Source organism: Heterodontus francisci, chromosome 10 (genome assembly GCF_036365525.1).
Source record: "Heterodontus francisci isolate sHetFra1 chromosome 10, sHetFra1.hap1, whole genome shotgun sequence".
Taxonomy (NCBI): Eukaryota; Metazoa; Chordata; class Chondrichthyes; order Heterodontiformes; family Heterodontidae; genus Heterodontus; species Heterodontus francisci.
Window position 1 is genome coordinate 119,947,489 of NC_090380.1, and position 25,117 is coordinate 119,972,605.

Consider the following 25,117-nt stretch of genomic DNA (forward strand, 5'->3'; position numbering starts at 1 on the left):
AGGCCAATTCTAGAGTGAGAGGCTCTTCCACAGGTGCTGCAGAAAAATTTGATTGTCGGGGCTGTTACACAGTTGGCCTGTAACTAATGCTGTAAATATAGGTGCTAGTGTTTTTAGTTTGTTCTTGGTCCATGTGATTGGCTCTCCCCTTGCGCCTCTGTCTTTTTTCTTGCTAACTACTAAGTCTCTTCAACTCGCCACACTTTAGCCCCGCCTTTATGGCTGCCCGCCAGCTCTGGCGAATGCTGGCAACTGACTCCCACGACTTGTGATCAATGTCACAGGATTTCATGTCGCGTTTGCAGACGTCCTTAAAGCGGAGACATGGACGGCCGGTGGGTCTGATACCAGTGGCGAGCTCGCTGTACAATGTGTCTTTGGGGATCCTGCCATCTTCCATGCGGCTCACATGGCCAAGCCATCTCAAGCGCCGCTGACTCAGTAGTGTGTATAAGCTGGGGATGTTGGCTGCCTCGAGGACTTCTGTGTTGGAGATACGGTCCTGCCACCTGATGCCAAGTATTCTCCGGAGGCAGCGAAGATGGAATGAGCAAGGTACTGAGGACACAGGCTTGATACACTCGGACTTTTGTGTTCCGTGTACATTAATGATTTAGACGTGAATATAGGAGGTATGAAAATTGGTGGTGCTGTAAATAGTGAGGAGGCCTTAGATTACAAGACGATATAGATGGGCTGGTAAGATGGGCAGAGCAGTGGCAAATGGAATTTAATCCTGAGAAGTGTGAGGTGATGCATTTTGGGAGGACTAACAAGGCAAGCAAATATAAAATGGACCATAGGAAGTACAGAATGGTCAGAGGGACCTTGGTGTATTTGTCCATAGATCACTGAAGGCAGCAGCACAGGTAGATAAGGTGGTTAAGAAGGCATATGGATACTTGCCTTTATTAGCCGAGTCATAGAATATAAGAGCAGGGAAGTTATGATGGAGCTGTATAAAACGCTGGTTCGGCCACAGCTGGAGTACTGAGTACAGTTCTGGTTTCAGGATGTGATTGCACTGGAGAGGGTGCAGAGGAGATTCACCAGGATGTTGCCTGGGCTGGAGCATTTCAACTATGAAGAGAGACTGGATAGGCTAGGATTGTTTTCCTTGGAGCAGAGAGGGCTGAGGAGGGATCTGATTGAGGTATACAAAATTATGAGGGGCATAGATAGGGTAGATAGGAAGAAACGTTTTCATTTAGCAAAGATGTCAATAACCAGGGAGCATAGATTTAAGGTAAGGGGCAGGAGGTTTAGAGGGGATTTGAGGAAAACCTTTTTCATTCAGAAGGTGGTTGGAATTGGGAACACACTGCCTGAAGGGTTGATAGAGGCAGGAGCGCTCACAACATTTTAAGAAGTATTTAGATGAGCACTTGAAATGCCATAGCATACAGGGCTATAGGCCAAGTGCTGGAAAATGGGATTACAATAGATAGGCTTGATGGCTGGTGCAGACACAGTGGGCCGAAGGGCCTGTTTCTGTGCTGTATAACTCTATGAGTCTATGACTCAGTACTACCAAATGACTATTTAAAATACACCAAACGAGTTTCCACAGATGCTGCCAGACCTGCTGAGTATTTCCAGCATTTCCTGTTTTTATTTCATTGCAAGGGGATTTGAGTACAGAAGTAAAGATGTCTTGCTGCAATTGTATAGAGCCTTGGTCAGACTGCACCTGGAGTATTGAGTACAGTTTTGGTCTCCTTATCTAAGGAAGGATATACTTGCCATTGAGGGAGTGCAACTGAGGTTCACCATACTAATCCCAGGGATGGCGGAATTGTCTTCTGAGGAGAGATTGAGGAAACTGGGCCTGTATTCTCTAGAGTTTCGAAGAATGAGAGGTGATCTCATTGAAACTGACAAAATTCTTACAGGGTGTGACAGGGTGGATGTAGATAGGATGTTTCCCCTGGCTGGTGAGTCTGGAACCAGGGGACATAATCTCAGAATAAGGGACATGCCATTTAAGACTGAGATGAGGAGGAATTTCTTCACTCAGAGCATGGTGAGTCTGTGAAATTCTCTAGCCCAAAGGGCTGTGGAAGCTCAATCATTGAGCATGTTCAAGATGGAAATTGATAGATATCTGGATACCAATGACATCAAGAGATATGGAGATAGCGTGGGAAAGTGGCGTTGAGGCTGATGATCAGCCATGATCTCACTGAATGGCGGAGCAGGCTCGATGGGCTGAATGGCCCACTCCTGCTCCTATGTTCCTATGTTTATTCTGAAGTAATATTCCAGGTTTGCCATATATATACTATTTAATATTTTAACAGTCTAAATGTCTGCCCTTAATTTATAACTAGGATTCTTCCTTCTATTCTCTGTTCTAACAATTAGTTTGTACTTCTGGCTCAGGACAACAAAGGACAGTAAACCAATTGATTAAAATCTACTTTCATCCCAGCACAAGCTGACAATAATGAGGCTTGACTGTATAAACTGTTGCTCACATGCTTGTACATAATACAGTGAGATATCAATGTGAACAAATCCATTCTTGCTGTTAGATTCTTATTACATGGACATGGCTGTCTTGTGCTAATTCTTGTTGACATTTTATTTGCTGTTCAACAACAGAACAAGGCTATGATTAGTGAATCAGTAAAGTTCTTTTCAAGATTGCCTCTGTTCCCTAGATAGTCGCATTAGTGTCTGCAGCAGCCATTAGTGTTATTTATCATTAGTGACAGAAGCCAGGGAGAGTTTTCTGCAGCTTATTTTTGCCACCATAGCAGCATGAAGTGATTGGCTTTGTGATTTTAAATCTTTTCCTAATGATTACACATTTTTGTCACCTTAGCTCTCAGAAATACATGAAGGTGTCGTGGCAGAGATGTGATTGATCAAACAGCTTTCAGATGTGCTGCATATGTTGTGCACAGATTAGAAACCTCTGGAATTTTTCTGGAGACGATCTCAACTTGCTATAGCTTTTTCTGAGTAAAGTTGAGGTGCTGCACAACTGACTCTAAAATTTTCCAACTATATTGTCCAACTCGCTTGAAATAGATTCACAATATATACTTTATACTTTATAAAAATTGGTCAGCTCATCTTCCATGAAAACATCTTTCATGCATTTGTTTGCTCCACATTTGATAATGCTCATGTGAAGTGCTTGGAATAGTTCTTACTGCCTTAAAGGCACTATATAAATAAAGTTGTAGTTATTGTTGTTACAGTGAAAGGTAAAGAAGCCTATCCCTGAAAAGACTATGGCCAAGAAACTTATGGCACTGTGGTCAATTTTCAGGCACAAAACAAGTGTCTTGCATCAAGTATGGCGGTGGGCCACACGCGACCATTGCGGCTGAAAGTGCATCGCCTGCCATATTGGTAAAGGCAGAAAAATAGACATCCAGGCCCCGCACCTGAAACAGACGCTATGCCATTCGCATATGCAAATAGAATCAATGCCAGTTTAAGGTCCTTTTTTGCAATTTGGGCTGCTCTGAACGTGGCTGTGCTGAGTCAGTTGTGGTTATTCTCTGATTGACAGGATGTAACAAGTGGTGTTCCCCAGGGATCTGTATTGGGGTCTCAGCTTTTCAATATATATGCTAATGACTTGGATGAAGAAATATGGAGAGTTATATATCCAAGTTTGCATATGACAGTAGGTTAGGAGGCACAGTAAGTTGTGTGGCTGGAAGCAGGACATTGCAAAGAGACATGAACTAAGTGAGTAGGCCAAACTATAGCAGATGGAGTTTAATGTGGGGAATTGGTCAGGGATAATGTAACGAATGTAATGATTCATGACCAATTGGTAATCATAGGGTAAAATGGATGCCTTTGAGCTTGGGCCAGGTGAGATCACTGGAAGTCTTGCACTGTATTAATTTTTATAAACTATATATTGTGAATGTATTTCAAGCTGATCCTCTTTAGTATGTTAGCATCTTGCAGTTGCTGAAAAGGTATTATGCAATGCCAAATCTATGTATTTTTCTATAAATTGCTTTCATTGTAATCAGATCGCATACAGAAAACTTGATAGATGAGAACAGTAATGGGAAGTTGGTAGGGTTGATATTCTGAAATGATGAGATCAAATCACCTGAAGGGCTTTATTTAGCCAAGACCATTTTGTGATCTGTAGCCGAGTGTTGGATGCATGGTTAGAGTTAAAGTCAATTTTTCTCTTTAGCTTTGCCAGGGCTTGAAGATAACCTGTTGTTTGGCCTTTGCAAAACTTCCTTCCATTGAGGAAATCAGTACATCCCCATGGAACACCTTTTTAAACAACCTATGAAAGATTAGGAACGTGTGATGAAAACCCACATTTTGCAAAGCTCTTCACCTTTGATTTAAATTTGAGAAATACATTATTGAATTGATATAGCTTTATTAGAAATACTTTACATGCAATGTAAAATTATAGTATGGAAGATTCCCCAAGGAGTGCTATATTAAATCAAAGACATCATGATACTTTTAAACACTGAACACCATTGAAAAATGATGCATCTTGGCCAGTGGGGAAAGCTGAATGTATTGCTTAGATTTTAAGATTTAGGGCTAAATATTGGCCCACACTGTTTTCTGGATGTGGGTGTTGAGATTTGTAACCTGCCTATGCTCATCATGGAGGTAAGCAGCATGTAAACTTGGTGCTGCCTCCTTATTTACCTGATTGGTGTTGGTCTGAGTGGGGCCCATGCAGCTGGCTGCCTGAGCGTTTGTCAGGGGGCCGAGCAGAGAGCATATGGTGCTCTCTTAAAGGCAGTCTTCCCTCTTAAAGGGGAGCTGCACTCAGTGGAAGGGAGCTGCTGCTGGCTGCCTGCACTGACAATGGTTACATGTAGGAGCTGTACAAATGTAGCACCGGGGAAGAGAGAGGGCTCCTAGGGTTACCGATGAAGCGCTTGAGGTCTTAGTGGTGGTGGTGGTCTGGAGGAGAGAGGCCGTTCTTCGTGGGGCGGGGGGGGGGGGGACAGGAGACCCTCAAGGACCACCATCTTAAGGGAATGGGAGTAGGTGACCAGGGAAGTCAATGCATGGCATCTGACCCCAAGGACCTGGCAAAAGTGCCACAGACGTTTAATAACCTCATTCTAGTCAAGGTCAAAGAAGTGACTAGTGAGATACTTGATGCGTTAGTTTTAATTTTCCAAAATTTCCTAGATTTGTGGAAGGTTCCGTTAGATTGGAAAATAACACATGTAACTCCTTTATTCAAAAAGGGAAGGAGACAGAAAGCAAGATACTACAGCTTAACATCTGTCAAAGCGAAAATGCTAGAAGCTATTATTGAAGACGTTATAGCAGGGCATTTAGAAAAATTCAAGGTAATCAATCAGAGTCAACATGGTTTTATGAAAGGGAAATCATTTTTAACCAATTTATTGAAGTTCTTTGAGGTAGTTACATGTGCTGTGGATAAAGGGAAACCGGTGGATGTATTGTACTTAGATTTCCAGAAGGCATTTGATAAGGTGCCACATCAAAGGTTATTGCAGAAGATAAAAGCTCACGGTGTAGAGGGTAACATATTGGCATGGATAGAAGATTGGCTAGCTAACAGGAAACAGAGAGTAGGCATAAATGGGTCATTTTCTGGTTGGCAAGATGTAAAGAGTGGTGTGCCACAGGGATCTGTGCTGGGGCCTCAACTTTTTACAATTTATATAAATGACTTAGATGAAGGTATGGTTGCTAAATTTGCTGATGACACAAAGATAGGTAGGAAAGTAATTTGTGAAGAGGACATAAGGGGGCTACAAAGGGATTTAGATAGGTTAAGTTAAGTGGGCAAAGACCTGGCAAATGGAGTATAATGTGGGAAAGTGGGAAATTGTCCACTTTGGCAGGAAGAATAAAAAAGAAGCATATTATCTAAATGGTGAGAGATTGCAGAGTTCTGAGATGCAGAGGGATCTGGGTGTGCTAGTGCATGAATCGCAGAAGGTTAATATGCAGTTACAGCACGTAATTGGGAAAGCTAATAGAATGTTATCGTTTATCGCAAGGGAATTGAATACAAACGTAAGGAGGTTATGCTTCAGCTATACAGGGCATTGGTGAGACCACATCTGGAGTACTGTGTCCAGTACTGGTCCCCTTATTTAAGAAAGGATGTAAATGCGTTGGAGGCAGTACAGAGAAGGTTTACTAGACTAATACCTGGAATGGGTGGGATATCTTACATGGAAAGATTGGACAGGCTAGGCTTGTATCCGCTGGAATTTAGACACATAAGAGGCAATTTGATTGAAACATATAAGATCCTGAGGGATCTTGACAGGGTGGATGTGGAAATGTGGAGTAATCAGTTCAACCATGAACTTATTGAATGGCGGAGCAGGCTCGAGGGGTCGAGAGGCCTACTCCTGCTCCTAATTCGTATGACCCACTGCTCCACCAACCTCTCTCACTACTCAATGCACCACACCCCCATCATTCACCCAGCAGCAGGCTCGTGCCTAACATCTAGATACTCCACCCTCACACACATTGCTCTAATGCCAGACTCATATCCAGTTCCTGCTGCTTTCACATACCTTCAGCTATTAAATGGTGGCAGGCACAGCAGTCAAACACAGTTCACTACAATCACCGACATACTGCCCTCTTTCATGCAGGGCAAGGTTGCCCATAATCACCAGAAGCAGAGCAGAACTGGTGGAACATCAGAATATAGGAACAGGAGAAGACCATTTAGCCCCTCAAGCATGTTTCACCATTCAGTGAGATTATGATTGATCTGGCGACTTAACTCCATATATCTGCCTTTGCCTCTTATCCCTTTCTACCTTTGGATAACAAAAATACAATAATCTCAATTTTAAAATTTATAATTGATCTAGCATTAATTGTCATTTGCAGAAGAGAGTTCCAAACTTCTACCACCCTTTAAGTAGTAGTAAGGTTTACGAGCAGTAGTAAAGCTTATTAGTAGTAGGGTTTATTAATTATAAATTAAGAAAGATAACTTAAGTAACACATAATAAAGATGGCAAAGCAGGTGTGTTTTGCAGCTGCTGTATGTGGGAGCAGGTGGATGGCAGTATGATCCACAGCAAGCACACCTGCAGTAAATGTCTGCAACTGGAGGAGCTTTGTCTGAGAGTCTGTGAGCTGGAGATCGAGCTACACTCTGATGCATCGGGGAGGGGGAAGGTTACCTGGACACTTTGTTCCAGAATGTAGTCACACTCTTTAGGATAGGGTCTTCTGATTTGGTCAGTGGTCAGGGACAGGAGGGTGTGACTGTGAGTGAGGCGGGTCAGGGGCTCGAGAAGATAGAAGTGGATCAGCCTCAGCCCTTGCAATTGTCCAACAGGTTTGAGGTTCTTTCCACTTGTATGGATGAGAGTGGGGGCTACAAGGTCAATAAGTGAACTGACCATGGCACTATGGTACAGGAAGCCACTCAAGCAGGGCCAGTAAATAGGAATGTAGTGGTACTGGGGACAGAATAGTCAGGGGAATAGATACAGTTCTCTGTAGCCGAGTGCGAGACTCCAGAAGTTTGTGTTGCCTGCCCGGTGCCAGGGTTCATAGAGTTATACAGCACAGAAACAGGCCCTTCGGCCCATCGTGGCCGTGCCAGTCATCAAGCACCTAACTATTCTAATCCCATTTTCCAACACTTGGCCCATAGCCTTGTATGCTATGGCATTTCAAGTGCTCATCTAAATACTTCTTAAATGTTGTGAAGGTTCCTGTCTCTACCACCTCTTCAGGTAGTGCGTTCCAGATTCCAACCACCCTCTGGGTGAAAAATCTTTTCCTCAAATCCCCTCTAAACCTCCTGCCCCTTACCTTAAATCTATGCCCCCTGGTTATTGACCCCTCCACTAAGGGAAATAGTTTCTTCCTATCTATCCTATCAATGCCCCTCATAATTTTGTATACCTCAGTCATGTCCCCCCTCAGCCTTCTCTGCTCTAAGGAAAACAACCCGAGCCTTTTCAGTTTCTTTTCATAGCTGAAATGCTCCAGCCCAGGCAACATCCTGGTGAATCTCCTCTGCACCCTCTCCAGTGCAATCACATCCTTCCGATCAGAACTGTACACAGTACTCCAGCTGTGGCCTAACTAGCATTTTATACAGCACCATTGTAACCTCCCTGCTCTTAGATTCTATGCCTCGGCTGATAAAAGCAAGTATCCCATATGTCTTTCTAACCACCTTATCTACCTGTGCTGCTGCCTTCAGTGATTTATGGGAATGAATAATGGAAAATAAGGAAATGGCAGAAGCATTGAACAGGTAACTTCACTCTAGGAGACTTAGAAAACTTCCCAAAAATACTCTTATCTTTTTTAAATAGTGGAGTAACATGCGCAATTTTCCAATCTAAAAGAACTGTTCCCTCATCAAGAGAACTTTGAAAGATTATAGTTAATGCGTCTGCAATGTTCTCACCTGCTTCCTTTAAAACCCTGGATGGAAACCATCTGATCTTGGAGATTTGTCACGCTTTTGTGCCATTACTTTCTTTATTACTGTTATTTTGCTTATGTTAATTTTTAAAATAGAGACATGTTGTCGAAGCTGTTCGTCTTGCACTCATCAGGACATTACGCACGAATAACCAATGTAAGGGAAAACAACAACTGATACTGCATGAGAAGAGCGTGCTGATTGATTGGCAAGTGAACTCTGATTGGTAGAGGCATTGCCATGGAGAATGCACCAGTTTACGGTGACTGACAGTTAACTGCCAAGCTTTGTTTGAAATTTAAACCAGGCAGCTTGACTCTGATTAGTCAAGGCACCACCCTGAGGAATGAACCAGCGAATGGCTGTCACTTATTTTGTTCAGCTGAAACAGGCTGTGTGTACATGTTCTTTCTGTCTGCAAAGAACAGGACCCTGAGTATTAGTTTCAGTTTCAGTTTCAGAGATACAGCACTGAAACAGGCCCTTCGGCCCACCGAGTCTGTGCCGACCATCAACCACCCATTTTAGACTAATCCTACACTAATTCCACATTACTACCACATCCCCACCTGTCCCTATATTTCCCTACCACCTACCTATACTAGGGGCAATTTATAAAGGCCAATTAACCTATCAACCAGCAAGTCTTTGGCATGTGGGAGGAAACCGGAGCACCCGGAGGAAACCCACGCAGACACAGGGAGAACTTGCAAACTCCACACAGGCAGTCCCCAGAATTGAACCCGGGTCGCTGGAGCTGTGAGGCTGCGGTGCTAACCATTGCGCCACTGTGCCGCCCACATTAATATATGTAGCTTCCAGTGTGCGCAAATGCACCACACTGCAAGCCCTACTGACAGTCTTAAATTGGTTGTCGGTGTAATTCTTAGCACACTGCGGATTATTTAGCAAATGTTATCCAATCACGGAATCAGATCTTATGTTGGACACTGTGTTTTGAGTTTTGCAAGTATGGGCTGGTTAGGTATGGCCTGTGTACAATCAGCATGCTCTTCTGTCATGCTAGACCCCTACCTGCCAAGAATGAGGCATATTAGTTTCGCAATATGGACATTAAATTTCAAGTTGTTGCTGGAAAGAGAAGATCTGTTACAAGGGCTGCCAGACACTTGTCTGGAAGACATTTACATATCAATAGGAACAAGAGAGGTTACTTCCCTTATCCAATTTAACCTGCAATGGACTTTGAGCACCAGACATTGAAGATGAGGGAGTTCAAATTTCAGGATGACTGCTGGGATAGCCGAATCCACAAATAGATATGGTCAAACCAGCTGGTCAAGTGACTCGCCTGCTTGGCAACCGGGTTTTTCTGAATTGTAGCAACAGTTTGAACGAAGAGTGTCTGTTTGCTCCTGGACTGAAAAGACCTCAAACAAAAACAAGAAATGCTGGAATCACTCAGCAGGTCTGGCAGCATCTGTGGAAAGAGAAGCAGAGTTAACGTTTCGGGTCAGTGACCCTTCTTCGGAACTGAAAAGACCTCTCCTGGCTGGCTCGCCACAGCCTCTCCTGTCTGCTCCCATCTGTTTCTCACAGAAGTCCAATTCCACTGAAGACACATGAATCCCAAGAAGGAAAAGTCTACTAAAGAGAACAAGGTTTAAGAAGAATACTGGGCCCCAACGAAAAGCAAGATCTACCTACAATCAAGGACTCTACAGTGAGCTTGAAGATCCGTAACAAAATCCCTCTTCAGAGACTTTTCCACTTCATTTCTCCTGCTCTGTTCTGTCCCTATCTGCATATGTGTATCACGTATGCATGCTGGCATGGGTGTGTCGTGTATCTGTAGGTGTTAACCGAATTAGAGTTTAAATTCAATAAATTTCAACCTTTCTTCTTTGAACCTAAGAAATCCTGTTTGTGCTGGTTTCTTTGCCTTATAATTGGAAAGCAGTTCACCAAGGGGAAGCTAAAAACACAGTGGGATGGATTTTCCCTTAGGCAGATGGGAATTCGCCACCAACGTAAAAGTCGGTGGCGAGCTTGCTTCCACCTAGCCCAGGGATCCGTTCCACATTTTATGGGTCCCCGGGCTTTAATTTGTCCCGAGGCGGGACTTCCACCCGCCTGAGAGAGGAGGTCCCGCCTCAGTGAGCTGCCGGCCAATCAGCGGGCCCGCAGCTCTTAGTCCCAGCAGCGCCACCGGGAGTGGTGGCCACTGCTAGGACTGCGCCCAGCCGACCACATGGAGCTAGGAGTCAAGGTAAGTTGGGCATGCTTCACCAGGGAGATCGGTCCTTCCCTGGTGAGACTAGAGTGGTTGTTTGCGGGGAGGGGGTTGTGTTTTGGGTCCTGGGGTGGGTTGGGAGGCAGAGGCGGCCCTCAACCCAGTGTCCAACTGCCATGGGCCCCCCCCCCCGGTGCACAGAAAGGCTGGCAGCATTTGCTCAGTGGCCTTTCACGTCCCCAGCATGCTCGCTTGCCACTGGTAAAATACCCGTGGAGGCAGGTGCGGGCCCTTAAGTAGCCGTTGAGTGGTCTTGATTATCCTCTGGCAGGCAGGTGGGCGGGCGATTTTCCCCCACTCCCCCCTCACTCGACGCTGTAAAGTTGAACGGTGGCAGGAATGGGGTTGGTAGGCCTCCCGGAGCCTCCCGCTCAATTTTACACCACCCCCATGCCACCATCCGACCAGCTGGGGCAGCGTAAAATTCAGCTCTGTGTGCTAAAAATTAAACCCTGTTATGGTTAGACCAGGTGAAGGCTGAGAGGGACCCCTAGACCCCTTTGTCACCTGGTTGTAACACTTCCCATGCAGTATAAGTTGTTGTTTTCCCTTACATTGGTTATTTGTGCGTCCTGTCCTGATGAGTGCAAGACGAAAGGCTTCGACAACATGTCTCCATTTTCAGCACTTCTCAAGTTCTGTACTACTAAATGACTATTTATGTTAGTTTTGGTGTGTCCCTGCTCCTGATTCTATATAAGTTACCTTGGGATGTCTGGAATGCTAATGTCTTCTACTGTAATTGCTGGTGCAAAGTAATTATTCAAGTATCTGCCATTTCCCTATTTTCATTGGCAATATCTCCTGTTTCAGTTTTCAAGCGGTCCACTTTTTTCCTAGTACAATTGAAAAAAGAATTTTGTATTGATTTAGATGTCGTTTGCAACTTTCTTTCCATACTCTTTTTTTGTAGCTCATCCTATCTGTTTTGTCACCCTCTGCTGTTTTTGTAACTTTCCTGTTTGCCTGGATGTGTGCAAATTTTTGTATGCTTTTCCTTTTCGTTTTATGTTGTCTCTTATGTCTCTAGTTGTGCATGGCTGTTCTTTTTGGCAAGTGGGGCTCTTGCCCCTTTGGGGTATAACTTGGTTCTGTATCAAAGTAATTTTTTTTTTGAACACCTTCCACTGATCTGACATTTTACCCATTAACAGACTATCCCAGTTTACTGTGCACAGTCCCTATCCCATCGCATTGAAGTCAGCCTTACCGATATCTAGAATCTTTGCAGCTGTTTCACATTTATCCCTTTCAAACACTACATTGAATATGATCATATTAAAATCACTATTAGATAAATGTTTATGTTAGACTGTTAACTAAATCTGACTCATTGTTCAAAACTCAATCTAATATGGCTTTCCCCCTTGTTAGTTCTAGGACATATTGTTGCAGAAAACTATTCTGGACACACTCAAGAAATTCACTAGCTTTCTAACATGCTTGTCTACTTGTTCCAATCTATATGAGAGTTAACATTTCCAATTAAAACCAATCAGCCTTTTCTACAGGATTGTCTAACCTCTGCATTTATGCTATTTACCACTTTATGGCTGCAATCGAAAGACAAAATCCACTATAGCCTTAAATACTTTTTTATTTTCTTAATTCTAACCAAAAAGCCTACATTGCCTCTCATAATATCCTCTATTATCATTTAAGTAATTTCATCCTTAATTTCTAAAGCTACTCCTCCCCCTTTTTTATTCGTTCAGGGGATTTGGGCGTCACTGGCTACGCCAGCATTTATTACCCATTTCGAATTGCCCTTGAGAAGTTGGTGGTGAGTTGCCTTCTTGAATCGCTGAAGTTCTTGAGGTGTACACACATCAACAGTGCTATTAGAAAGGGAGTTCCAGGATTTTGACCTAGCGACAGTGAAGGAATGGCGAGATAGTTCCGAGTCAGGATGGTGTGTGGCTTGGTGGGGAACTTGCAGGTGGTGGTGTTCCCATGCATCTGCTGCCCCTGTCCCAGGTGGTAGCAGTCGCGCGTTTGGAAGGTGCTGTCTAAGGAGCCTTGGCAAGTTTTTGCAATGCATCTTGCAGATGGTACACACTGCTGCCACTGTGCATCAGCGGTGGAGGGAGTGAATGTTGAAGATGGTGGATGATGTGCCAGTCAAGCGGGCTGCTTTGTCCTGGAAGGTGTCGAGCTTCTTGATTGTTGTTGGAGCTGCACCCATCCAGTCAAGTGGAAAGTATTCCATCACACTCCTGACTTGCGCCTTGTAGATGGTGGACAGGCACTGGGGAGTCAGGAGGTGAGTTTCTCGCCACAGAATCCCCAGCCTCTGACCTGCTCTTGTAGCCACAGCATTTATGTTGCTGGTCCAGCTCAGTTTCTGGTCAATGGTGACCCCAAGGATGTTGATAGTGGGGGATTCAGCAATGGTAATGCCATTGAAAATCAAGGGGAGATGTGAGAATTCTCTCTTGTTTGAGATGGTCATTGCCTGGCACTTGTGTAGCGCGAATGTCTACTTGCCACTTATCAGCCGAAGTCTGAATGTTGACCGCGTCTTTCTGCACCTGGACTCGGGCTGCTTCAGTATTTGAGGAGTCGCAAATGGTATTGAACATTCATCAGCGAATATCCCCACTTCTGACCTTATGATGGAGGGAAGGTCATTGATGAAGCAGCTGAAGATGGTTGGGCCAAGGACACTACCCTGAGGAACTCCTGCAGTGGTGTCCTGGGATTGAGATGATTGACCTCCAAAAACCACCACCATCTTCATTTGTGCTGGGTATGACTCCAACCAGCAGAGAGATTTTCCCCTGATTCCCATTTTCAGTCTGTTAATACCCTTTCTGTACTAATGCTTTGTCTTTCAACACACCATTAACATATCTTTGCTCCATGACCTTCTGGTCAGCTGTTCTGTGACCTTTTCCTATCTACACCTTCTCCTTTGTTATCTCTTGCCCCAACCCCACTTTACTTGCTTATAACCTTTTACATTTCTAATATTTGCCAGTTCTGAAGAAGAGTCACTGACCTGAAACGTTAACTCTGCTTCTCTCTCCACAGATGCTGCCAGACCTGCTGAGTATTTCCGGCACTTTTTGTTCTCATTTCAGAGTTCTAGCATCCACATTATTTTGCTCTTGTGTCAATGTGGTGAGCACTAACAGATTTTCTTTCCCTAGCTTAGGGGCACTGAAGCCAACTGTAACACCCAACTACCACTTGAGATGAGATGTGGTAGATCAGTGATTGAACCTTGAGCCCTACTTGTTACACATTCGGTCACCATTATGAAAGATGTCGAGGCCTTTAGGAGGGTATAGAGGAGATTTAGCAAGATAATACCAGGTACCTATGTGGAAAGATTGAAGCAGCTTGGGTTGTTCTCTTTATAGCAGAGAAGGTAAAATGGAGACCTAATAGAGGTATTCAAAATTGAGGCGTTTTGATAGAGAAAATAAGAAGAAACAGTTTTTTCTGGCAAGTGGATTGGCAACCAGAGGTCATCGATTTAAAATAATTGGCAAAAGAACTACAGGGGATTTGAGGAGAAACCTTTTCACACAGAGGGTTGTTGAGATCTGGAAAACACTACTTGAAAGGGTGGTGAAATCAGATTCTAAGGGCACTTTCAAAAGGCAATTGGACATCTACTTGAAGAAATCTAATTTGTGCAGTTATAGGGAATAAAGATGGGGTGTCGAACTGCCACAGACATGATAGGCCGAATGATCTCCTCCTGTGCTCTAAGATTGTGTTCTATTCTATGATTCTGAAAAGAATTGTTTAAAGCAATTACCATTGTCATTTCATAAAATCTCACTAATGACAATAAACACAAGTCTATTCAATTGCAAATACTATTAAATATTTTGTAATGCTAAAAGCGCGTGTCCATTATTTTTTTTCTGTAACACGTTTGAAACTGTTTAAGGTGTGTACTTAAAACTGATTCAAAATCAAGCATGAAAAATTGGAGTAGACTCCGAGCGCAGCCACCCAGGTTACCCTCAATTTGGGGCATTATTTTTTAGAATGTTTTGTTTAGAATATTTTACACATGCAATGTGCATTGTTTTCATAAAATTTTATTGCAATGATGATGATGGTGCCCCATGAGGGGTGGCACTCTCATCTCCTTGGTGACTGCCTTGGCTGGTGCTCTGGATAGCTGGAGGGGAGCAGCAGCTGGGGTGTAACTGGCATCCGCTCCAAATATTTCTGCAGTATCAGCACCAGTGACTGGCCAATGCTATAGAGTGTGGCATGCATTCGATGCAAATCAGTGCACTGCTCCTGCATCCAGTCTGAGTGCAGCCGCATATGGCTCTCCATGAGGTTGGCAACTCTGTCAATGGAGGAGCTCATGCATTCTTGACGTGGAACTATATCGCTGTTCCTTCACTGTTGCTGAGTCAAAAACCTGGAACTCCCTTCTTAACAGCACTATGGGTGTGCCTACACCAAATGGACTGCAACGGTTCAAGAAGGCAGCTCACCACCACCTTTTCATGCTCACATCCCATGAAAGAATTAAACACCACGGAAGCTATTACGGTGGCTGCAGTTTGACTGAAGGAATTGAAGCAGCTGTGATGGGAGAGGAAAGGCAGAAGGCTGGCACCTGGGGCAGGGCTGCCCCTTGCTTCTCAGATGACAACTGGGAGGTCCACCTTGAGGCAGTGAAAGGGCGGGGAGGTGGTCCTCTTTCTGGAGAGTGGCAGGAGAAGGCCACCCCCGCAAACCAAGCAGGAATGGATTGAACACTAAAATGAAAGCAAAATACCGTGGATGCTGGAAATATGAAATAAAAACAGAAAGTGCTGGAAATACTCAGCAGGTCTGGCAGCATCTGTGAAGAGAGAAGCAGAGTTAACGTTTCAGGTCTGTGACCTTTCAAAGAACAAAGAACAGTACAGCACAGGAACAGGCCATTCGGCCCTCCAAGCTTGCGCCGATCTTGATGCCTGCCGAAACAAACACCTTCTGCACTTCCGGGGCCCATATCCCTCTATTCCCTTCCTATTCATGTATCTGTCAAGATGTCTCTTAAACGTCGCTATCGTATCTGCTTCCACCACCTCCCCTGGCAGCAAGTTCCAGGCACTCACCACCCTCTGTGTAAAAAATTTGCCTCGCACATCCCCTCTAAACTTTGCCCCTCGCACCTTAAACCTATGTCCCCTAGTAACTGATTCTTCCACCCTGGGAAAAAGCTTCTGACTATCCACTCTGTCCATGCCGCTCATAACTTTGTAAACCTCTATCATGTCGCCCCTCCACCTCCGTTGTTCCAGTGAAAACAATCCGAGTTTTTCCAACCTCTGCTCATAGCTAATGCCCTCCAGACCAGGCAACATCCTGGTAAACCTCCCCTGTACCCTCTCCAAAGCCTCCATGTCCTTCTGGTAGTGTGGCGACCAGAATTGCATGCAATATTCTAAGTGTGGCCTAACTAAAGTTCTGTACAGCTGCAGCATGACTTGCCAATTTTTATACTCTATGCCCCGACCGATGAAGGCAAGCATGCCGTATGACTTCTTGACTACCTTATCCACCTGCGTTGCCACTTTCAGTGACCTGTGGACCTGTACGCCCAGATCTCTCTGCCTGTCAATACTCCCTAAGGGTTCTGCCATTTACTGTCTACCTCCCACCTGCATTAGACCTTCCAAAATGCATTACCTCACATTTGTCCGGATTAAACTCCATCTGCCATTTCTCCACCAAGTCTCCAACCGATCTATATCCTGCTGTATCCTCTGACAATCCTCATCGTTATCCGCAACTCCACCAACCCTTGTGTCATCCGCAAACTTACTAATCAGACCAGCTACATTTTCCTCCCAATCATTTATATATACTACAAACAGCAAAGGTCCCAGCACTGATCCCTGCGGAACACCACTAGTCACATTCCTCCATTCAGGAAAACACCCATCCACTGATACCCTCTGTCTTCTATGACCGAGCCAGTTCTGTATCCATCTTACCAGCTCACCTCTGATCTCGTGTGACTTCACCTTTTGTACCAGTCTGCCATGCGGGACCTTGTCAAAGGCTTTACTGAAGTCCATATAGATAACATCCACTGCCCTTCCTTCATCATCTTCGTCACTTCCTCAAAAAACTCAATCAAATTAGTAAGACACGACCTTCCCTTCACAAAACCATGCTGTCTCTCGCTAATAAGTTTGTTTGTTTCCAAATGGGAGTAAATCCCGTCCCGAATAATCCTCTCTAATAGTTTCCCTACCACTGACGTAAGGCTTACCGGCCTATAATTTCCTGGATTATCCTTGCCACCCTTCTTAAACAAAGGCACAACATTGCCTATTCTCCAGTCCTCTGGGACCTCACCTGTAGCCAATGAGGATGCAAAGATTTCTGTCAAGGCCCCAGCAATTTCTTCCCTTGCCTCCCTTTCATCAGAACATCTACACAGATGCTGCCAGACCTGCTGAGTATTTCCAGCACTTTCTCTTTTTATTTCAGGCATGGATTGAGGTTGCTGATAATGTTAGCAAATGATGTGTGGTCAGGAGGGACTGGGTCCAGTGGCAAAAAAAGGTTCAATGAGCTTATTAGCTCGGGCAAGGTGAGTGAAACACCAGATCCTCATGACAGATTTCTGGGTATTCAACCTCCAGCTGAGGAGCCTGAGGGCGCATGCTGCTCCTGAATATGGGAGGAATATGTGCCCATTGTACCTACTGATCCCTTAGCAAGACACAGAGCCATAGCTTTATTGAAGACTTGCTAGAACTGATACATGCAGCTTCCTATGTCAATGAGCCATTTACATGGTCACAGAGGCCAAGCAGTGCCTCATCTCTCTCTCATTTGAACTCACAGGAGAAAAGGCCTCATAACACCCGAGAAGGAGGGCTGACAGGAGCAGTACCCCATCTGCACATCTTCTCCACATCTACCCTATTAAACCCTTAAAGACCTCTATCAAGTCACCTATCAGTCTTCTCTTTTCTCATTTTGCACCTTTTCCACTGTCTGCAAATCCCTTTTATAAAATGGAGATCAGAGCTGTGCACAGTACTCCAAGTGTGGTCTAACCAATCTTCCATACAGAAAAAATAGATCAGCCATTCAATAAGAACATGGCTGATCTTCCAGCTCAACTCCACTTTCCCATCCTATTCCCTTATCACTTGATTCCCTTAGTGTTCAAAAATCTATCATTCTCAGTCTTGCCTACACTCAATGACTGAGCATCCACAGCCATCTGGAGTGGAGAAATCCGAAGATTTACAACCCTTAGATCCCACTAGATATGAACACCTGCGCTTTATTTGCTTTTTTTTTTGCTTTTTGTGGCCTTATTGACCTGCAATGTGAATTTTAGTGATTTGTGTATCTGTAACCGCAGATCCCTCTGCTCCTCTACCCTATTCAAACATTTAGGGAGGAATTTTATGGCCTCCCCCACGGCGGGTTTAGAGGTGGGGAGAGCATGTAACCGAGTGGGATGGTGGTGGAGGAGGATCCTGCATGGGTTGCTTGCTGGCACTGGGTGGGGGTGGGGGGTTGGCGGAGGGGGTCCTTCGTTGAAAGATACTTAGTTTCTGAGCAAGGGACCCAGTATCGGGGAGGGGGGATGGCGGGGCCGCTCAGAGTCACCACCCTGCCCTTGCTGCCAACCCCCCCATACACCTCTTTCCTGCAGCCCCTACCCTGCGAGACCCCCTACCTGTGGACTGGGTTCAGTGCCTCTGGTGGGCACTCCACCGGCAGCAGCCACTGACTCCACGGTGGCACTGCTCAGTTAAGGAGCTGCCTGTCTCTGATCAGAGGGTGGGACATCCTTCGCAGGGGTCCTTGATCCCATGGGAGGCTCGCCAGTATCCAATTAAGTGCCTAATTGGCACTTGATTTGGTGGGCCGTCCACAGAAGGGGTGACGCGGGGGTTCTCGTTAGCGCTTTTGCTGGAGGTCGAGACCCCCGTTGCCCGCATATAATCCGCCCCCTGTCCCAAGACAGCAGGGAAGATGCCTCGTATTACTGGGCGCCCTCCCTGCGTGGCGGAGGCAACCTCCCCCTCCACCCGCCCCGCCATTGGTTAAATCCCAACTGCTGGGGAATGAGGCCTTTAAGCGGCCATTGATAGGCCACTTAAGGGCCTCAATCGGCCTCTGGGCGGGAAGCCATCGTCAGCCTATCCTGCCCCTGGCAAAATTGCTTGGCGACAGACCCTCCACCCCCTACCTCCCATTGCAATTCGTGGCCCCCACCTCCAACCCCGTCTCAAGGCGGCTCCAAAAAATCCAGCCCAATACAAGGGTAGGGAAGATTAAAATTTTCAGGCAGCCATTCTGCTCTATGGGAAAACTTAATCAGTGTGACAAACTGTAATTAGCACTGGTTAAATGAAAAGGTCTCAAGCTGGCAACATTTTCATAAATTAAATACAATTTACATGTAAGGGTAAATTAACATCCCTGGTCTCATTAGGAAAGCAGTGCAAAGGGCACAAGTTGGACCTGTCTCTCACCTATGCTCCTTTCATTGAATTTGAGTTTACCCAATAATATATATGCCCATTAGTTGCATATCTGTGAAAATAAAAATCGGGCTGATATTTATCAGCGTGCCGCCCCCGCGATTTTACCCACGGGGGCTTTTTTAAATAGAAGGGGCAGAGCAACCCCTTCCCACCATCCCCACAGCCAATAAAAAACATTTTCCCCGCTCCCCCTCTCGCGCCCTGATAATTTTAGTCCTCCCCACCAGTTTCTCACCTCGGAACCCCTTACGGAGTTCTAAAGGTGCACGGGTTGCAATCGGCGGCCGTAAAATCGGCGTGGGACAGCCGCTGCCAGCAGGTACGGTCATTTGCATCTTATTAATGTTCATTTCAATATTTAGATGAAGGTCCCAGGCTGCACCAAGGTCCCCCCACCACTGGTAATATTCGGTAGGCCCTTCTCAACGTCAGGGATCGAGGTGGGCCTTTCCCGGCAGAATTTTACGTGCCCCCCGCCGCCGTGACCCACGGCGTCGAGGGGCTGGTAAAATTCAGCCCATTGTTTCCATTCAAAAATAGCATGACCTTTTTGTGTGTTAGAAATTTAAATAGCATACTTCCCATTCAGCAGAATTACTATTCAAAAGATTTCGTAAAACTACAGTTTATTTAACTGAGAAATAAAAGTAAAGTGATGTTAGCAAAATGGAAACTCATGGAATAGAAGAGTCAGTGACCAATTGGATAAAAAATTTGCTTAAGGACAGAAAACAGCGAGTCAAAGTAAATATTTGCTTTTCAGATGGGAGGATGGTAGACAGTGATGTTCCACAAGGCTCAGTGCTGGGACCACTGCTTTTTTTGATATATATAAATGACTTGTATCTTGGAATACACAGTAGGATTTCAAAATTTGCCAATGATACCAAACGTGGAGGTGTGGCAAACAGTGAAGATGATAGGAACTGCTTGAAACAGGACATAGATAAGTTAGTAGAATGGACAGATGGAATTTAATATAGACATGTGAGGTGATGCATTTTGGCAGAAGGGATATGATGAGACAATATAGACTTAATGGTGCAGTTCTAAGGAGTGTGCAGGAACAGAGGGACCTGGGGTACATGTGCATCGATTGTTTGAGGACATATTGAGAGAGTGGTTAGCAAAGCATATGGGATCTTGGGTTTCATAAACAGAGGCATAGAGTACAAATGCAGGGAAGTTATGCTGAACCTTTATAAAGCTCTGGTTAGGCCCCAACTGGAGTATTACTTCCAGTTCTTGTCACCACATTATAGGAAGAATGCGGGGGTACTTGAGAGGGTGCAGAGGAGCTTTATCAGAATGGTTCCAGGGATGGTGGATTTTAGTTACAAGGTTAGGTGGGAAAAGCTGGGGTTGTTCTCCCTGGAGCAAAGGAGATTGAGGGGAGATTTGATAGAAGTGTACAAGATTATGACAGACTTCATTAAGTTAGATAAGGACAAACTGTTCCCATTAACTGATGGTACAATGACTAGGTGGATACAAATTTAAGGTTTTGGGCAAGAAATGAAGGGGATTGTGTGGATAAACTTTTTTACGCATTGAGTGCTAGTGACCTGGAACTCGTCCCTGAGGATGATGGAAGCGGAGACAATCAATGATTTCAAAAGAAAACTGGATGGGCCCTTGAAGGAAAGGAAGGAAATAAACTTGCAGGGATACAGGGATTGAACGTGGAGTGGGACTGCCTGGATTTCTCCGCGGCGAGCTGACATGGACTCGATGGGCTGAATGGCCTCCTTCTGTACCATAAATAACTCTTTGACTCAATATTAGCCTTAATATACTCTCTGAGTTTCATGAAATTGAGTCACTGTGTAGATTGTTCACTACAGTGAAAGCTTCAGTTACCATGAAAAACTGAAGTTAACGTGGGAAAAGAAATCAGATACACCCAAAGAATGCAGGAACTGTGGAGTATGTGACTAGTGAAGGAAATTGAAGCAGGCAGGCAACTTAAGAAACAATTAAGTATGGCAGTTCAAGAAACAATTAGGCGTGTTTCTGGAGAGTAAGGAATTTATGGATATAATGAAAGGTTGGGAGATGGGCTGTGATTTATCTGAGGAGTGCATTCATTGAGCCTAATGACAAGCACCAATTTGAAGTTTTCATGGAAAATTGACAGAATCACAAAATATGATCCTGAAAACAGCTTAGAAGTATTGGAATATTCTGCAATCTGATATAATAAAACATTTCTTTGACTTACTCAGTCATTATAAACTAGTGGAACTAATTCTAAATGGATAAAACTTTAAAATGTAATTTCCAAAACAATGATGAAAATCCCAAGATCTCATATAATAAAAAGAGAATTTGAATAAATCAATGACCCAGGTTATATCACATTTATTTTCTAATTTACACATTAGAAATTTGATTTACTTAGAAGAATTCATAATAGGATTTCCATTATTGCCCAATAATTTGCAAAGCACAATTTATTTGAGAGTTGTCGGATGTACATTCTTCCAATATAATTCCCTTCATAATGAGTTCTCTGCCTCAACTAAGCTGTCAGAGAAAGTTGTTCAATGGACAGTGACTGTTTTCCCATAGGAGAAGCAAAATAAATTGAAGAAATCAATGGCTGACAAATTCCTATCATTCTCATGCATCTACTAAGAGTTAGTACTCAGAGGCCCGGGAACAGCTGATTTTCATATTTGTCTTTATAAACATCTTATTTATTTGTAAGAAACATCTTCGGTCTCACAAACTCTGTGTGGTCCTTGCTGCACAGAAAATCTCCTAACTCCCCTTGCGTCAGCCTGCCCCAAGGGTCTCGAATATATCTGCAACCTGGCAGCCGAATGTTGGTGCTTCCTGGCCTTCAGATATACCAGACCTTCCATTGGGAGTATTGAGAATGCACTGCTAACTGGCCTGTACTGACGTCTGTACTAACAGCCCTTTAAAATATTCTAATTTGTGCAGTTTTCCTCATAAGTCCCTTTAGTAAGCTGCAAACAGAAAGCGTAGGACTGTCTTGAATATTCATGATTAATTCATGAGATTAGTCCTGGCCCATGTTGATGAGTGAGTCTTTGAAGGTGGCAGAACACGTTGACAGGACAGGAAAGCATATGGGACCCTGGGCTTTAGAGGTAGAGGTATAGAATAAAAAGGCCAGGAAGTTATGCTAAATCTATATGGTTCAGCCTAAGAACAAAGAACAGTACAGCACAGGAACAGGCCATTCGGCCCTCCAAGCCTGCGCCGATCTTGATGCCTGCCTAAACTAACACCTTCTGCACTTCCGGGGCCCATATCCCTCTATTCCCTTCCTATTCATGTATCTGTCAAGATGTCTCTTAAACGTCGCTATCGTATCTGCTTCCACCACCTCCCCTGGCAGCAAGTTCCAGGCACTCACCACCCTCTGTGTAAAAAATTTGCCTCGCACATCCCCTCTAAACTTAGCCCCTCGCACCTTAAACCTATGTCCCCTAGTAACTGACTCTTCCACCCTGGAAAAAAGCTTCTGACTATCCACTCTGTCCATGCCGCTCATAACTTTGTAAACCTCTATCATGTCGCCCCTCCACCTCCGTCGTTCCAGTGAAAACAATCCGTGTTTTTCCAACCTCTCCTCATAGCTAATGCCCTCCAGACCAGGCAACATCCTAGTAAACCTCCTCTGTACCCTCTCCAAAGCCTCCACATCCTTCAGGTAGTGTGGCGACCAGAATTGCATGCAATATTCTAAGTGTGGCCTAACTAAGGTTCTGTACAGCTGCAACATGACTTGCCAATTTTTATACTCTATGCCCCGACCGATGAAGGCAAGCATGCCGTATGCCTTCTTGACTACCTTATCCACCTGCGTTGCCACTTTCAGTGACCTGTGGACCTGTACGCCCAGATCTCTCTGCCTGTCAATACTCCTAAGGGTTCTGCCATTTACTGTATACCTCCCACCTGCATTAGACCTTCCAAAATGCATTACCTCACATTTGTCCGGATTAAACTCCATCTGCCATTTCTCCACCAAGTCTCCAACCGATCTATATCCTGCTGTATTCTCTGACAATCCTCATCATTATCCGCAACTCCACCAACCTTTGTGTCGTCTGCAAACTTACTAATCAGACCAACTACATTTTCTTCCAAATCATTTATATATATATATATATATATGTATTGTGTATAATTTTGGGGACTGCACTTCAGCAAGGATATGAAGGCTTTGTCGAGGGTACAGAAGAGATTTACTAGAATGGTTCCAGGGATGACGGATTGAGTTGGTGTTATTCTTCTTAGACCAGAGAAGGCTGAGTGGAGATTTGATAGAGACATTTAAAATCATGAAGGATTCAGACAGCATTAATAGAGAATCTGTTTCCAATGGCTGAAGGGACGATAGCCAAAGGCGACATGAGGAAAAACGTACAAGTGGTAAAGATCTGGAATCCACTGACTGATATGGTGGTGGAAACAGATTCAATAATAGCCTCTGAAAGAAAATTGGATATATGATTGAAGGAGAACAAATTGGAGGGCCTGGGGAAAGAGTGGGTCAGTGGGACAAACTGGATTTCTATTCAAAAGAGCCTGCACAGACTAGATGGACTGAATGACCACCTTCTGTGCTGTACTGTTCTATGATTTTTAGCTAGTCACGAAAACGTACACTACTATTTCTTTATATGCTCATTAATCACAGCAGAACAGGCACTCATCGAGCATCAGTAACTAGATTTATGTTTTATAGATGCATTCGACAGGCAGTATTTTGTTTGCGTTTGCGACTGCCTTATATTGTGACAACAGTTTCTATATTTCATTGATAAAATTGTACATAGATCTTTTTCCTGACTCCATTTATTTAACAATAGTATGCCTTTCACTTGTGATTCATATTTATTATTTTAGTTTTAGTATTTATCATTTTATAGTTTTCAAAAGTTAAATTCCATTTGCATTGTACTGTTCATGATCCTGCATTGCTTTGGAGGAATTACAGTTATGGTACTCATTGGTTTCTTGTCAGGATGGGTGAGCATGAGGACTAAAGTGACAACCCTTTGTGTGGTAAAACTACTTCTGGCAAGCTGGGAGAATGAACTACAGTAATAATTCTATGATTGTCTAATGTGGCTGCTGAATCATCCAGTTCTAGAGTACTTTGTTTATAAAGTAGAGCATTAACTTTACCAGGACTGTCAAACCTCACCCACAGGGTTTAAAGAAGTTCATTTTTGAGGAAATGTATATATTCACTGCCTAAAACATGTCAAAAATGTACAAGTGAAACTTTGGTAATTGATAAACATTGCTTATCATTCGATAATTAAATGCAAATTGAAGGCTTCATGTGCTGTCACATTCTGATATTGCATCATGTTGCATCCATGGAACCTACAGTTGGTAATTGCTCTCTATGTATATGACATGTAAAGGATGTAAAATATATGACGGTGAGAATATGGATAAACAAAGTGCACCAGATCAAGAAGCTACTATTTTCTCCCATCATCTTAAATCTCCATTTGTGCTTTGTAATGGATTTCAGTGGAATTTTTTTATTTCATGGTAAAGTAGGTTTTGTGGCTGAAATCCATCAGCTTGGTACTGCAAGTATGAGATGAAAGAATAAGGAAGGTATTGCAATGGTATGTCAACACAAATTGGGACTTTGCAGTTCGAGCCTTGTCACTTGCTGCAGGTCTTCTGAGAGGCAATTCATCTTCAGCTGTGCAGTGCCTCCAAGGCAATAGCACACGACATCCATGCCTGTTGCAGTAGCTCTGATCAAAAACTCTAAATCTCTTTGTCACCAAGAGGTATACCAAGCAATCAATCTCACTCCCTTGAGTTGAATCGAATCCAATGTGACTGAAAAATCTTCTCCAGTCACCGCTGTGAGGAACAAGCCCACATACATATTGTTGCTTTACAATATTGAGAAAAATGAAGATGCTTTTGCACGAAGTTTGCTAT